Below are 2,722 nucleotides of genomic sequence, written 5' to 3'. Positions count from 1 at the left end.
ATATTTTCCTAAAAGAAATTAACAAAAATTATTTTAGTGGGATGTTTGCAAAAGTTCAATGGCAATTTGGAAAATTAACTCGACAATTTGAAGTAACATGCAATATAAAATAACAAGTCTATAGTACTAAAACAAATAAATTAAAACATAAAACAAAACACAAATTGAAAATTCAAGAAAAAAATACAATACTCTTATATAAAATTCCAACGAGTAAATAATTCAAAAGAAAGGAAAACACATAAGTCGTCTCATTCAATAATGAAATACTACTTTAATTCAAACACTAGAATAAAAATGCGATAATGCGCTAAATGAAGAAAAAAATACGAGTAATTATATTGAATCATAAGAAGTAAAGGTTTAAAAATGAGAAGAAAAGAGATGAAAGATAAATAATGTAAAAATAAAAAATAAATTAAAATAATAGAAATAAAAAATAAAAAATAAAATTAAAAGAAAAAGAAATTAAAATTAAAAAAAGAAATAAAACGTAACTTTGTAATTACATCACGTAATTACATCTAGTTCTCTATTCCTAATTGAGAATTGGACTATGTAATTACATCTAATTTCACTTTTCTTAAAGTTCTCCAAACATATGCTTAACAATTTCTTAGTTTACCTTTGTAATGGAAAGAAGTGTATAGTTCAGTGACAGTATTATCCTAAAAGAAACAAAAGTTACTTTAGTAGGATGTTTATACAAGTTCAATAACATTTTGAGGAATTAACTCTCAGGTTCTAATACCCCTCTTTGAACAAAGTTCGATGATAGTTTTTCACCACAAAAAATAGTTTTTCTTTTTTCTTTCAAATAAGTGATAAATTGTTTATTTTAAGAAAGTAAAATGTATGTTTACTGAGTCTTTATATCGAAAAAGATATAATTCTTTAGTACTTTTTTTAATTATGTAATTTCTAAAAAAAATTAAATAAGTATAGAATTTAGAAAACATTATTAATGTGTTCTTTTGATATCAAAGTTGAATTAAGATATGTATTAGAATCAAGAAGCCGAACTAATTTTTGAGAATCTATTTTAATTTTCAGTGAAAAGAGGTTGTGCGAGTAGGCAAGCTGGAGTCCTAATAACAAAACGTGGATTTCTCCTTTCAGGACATCCGTAGCAGTGCAATTACCATGAAGGCCATGAAGATATTTGTTTTAAGACTAATATTGTGACATTATTAGTTATTGATTTCTAACACTTTTGCAAAATTTTCAGATATTATATGTTATTTTTTTTGTCCATTTATGTGACACTAGTGTAATATTTGAGAAAGTCAATCAAATTTGTTATATAGTTTTAAATATTTAAGTTGTTAATTATATTATAATTTATACGATTTTCTACGTAATTTTCAACTAATATCTCTCTACCCCAATTTATATGAAATAAATTATTAATTATTTTAATTTATAATATTTTTACATAATTTTTAAATATATAATAAGTTAAATAAAATCAATAAATTAAAATATATGAAAAAGATACATTTTCTGAAATTAAATTAGTATTATGCTTTGAGAGGGATTTAACTTCACAAGACTTGTAAGAAAAAAATTGTATAATGAAATTCCTATTGGTGAGATTCCTCAAACGTGTAATCTTATCTAGTTTGTATGAATTTTTTTTATTTTTAAAGAAATAATATATAGTTATCACTTTAGCTAGGACGTTTTCTTTACAAAAAAAAAAAACTTCAATTTTGCTGATCTGGTTCTAATACCTCTTTCAACAAAGTTTGATAATGGTCATCAGAATAAATAACGTTTTTAGCTTGAATATACCTTTAAAAAAATTACTCATTTCTAGAAAGTAAAACATATGTTTAATAACTAAGTCTTTTATATTGAAAAAATGTAACCAACATGGGTTGTGGTACAGTGGTGGGACTACTTCACTCTTAATCAGAGGTCTCGGATTGAGCCCTGGGTATGGAGGATATCCAGTTGGGAGCGCTACCCCTAAAATTGGCTTGGGTTCGAGCCGTGGGTATGGAAAATATCTTGTTGGGAGCATCGGATGAAAAACAAAAAAAAAGATATAATTCTTTTGTTAATTTACTTGATTATGTTTAAATAAGTATAAAATTGCTAAACATCATTATGCATTTTTTGATAATGTAAAATACCATTTATTTTGAAACAAAATAAAAAAGCTAAAATATCATTTATTTTGTAACAAATGAAATATATATAACTAATTATTAGAGTATATATTTGTTAGTACTTTTAGAAAAAAAACAGTTTACCATATTCATAGTTGCAAAAATCCATACAAAAGTGAATTCAAAATACTTTTTCTATTTAAAACTTTCCCGTGAACTTATCAAGAGGCAGGGTTGGAGGTAAACTTTCCTAATGGACTGTCGTTTGAACTGTTAGAATGGTTAAAAGTCCCACATTGATTGGAGAATGGACTGATATCAGAGCTAGGTCCATTCTCGTTTGGGCTCCCGATCCACGCGCTAGTTGGGACCTGAGCGTGATCTAGTACTAGAAAAACCAGCTTTACCCATAGGCTCAGTAAGATTTTCTAATGTTGAAATAGGAGTCACGGATAAATATTAGTGCTACTTTTGTTTATTTTTTTTAGAAAAAATTTAGTTCAAAGACTTGTATAAGAAAATAATTGTACTATGAGATGTCTCAACGTGAATTTTTATCTATTCGACATGAAAAAATTAAAATATTTGGTAATAATAATAGTTCACGA

Source organism: Capsicum annuum, chromosome 12 (assembly GCF_002878395.1).
Source record: "Capsicum annuum cultivar UCD-10X-F1 chromosome 12, UCD10Xv1.1, whole genome shotgun sequence".
Taxonomy (NCBI): Eukaryota; Viridiplantae; Streptophyta; class Magnoliopsida; order Solanales; family Solanaceae; genus Capsicum; species Capsicum annuum.
The sequence above is the reverse complement of the archived record's forward strand: the minus strand, read 5'-3'. Positions refer to the sequence as shown.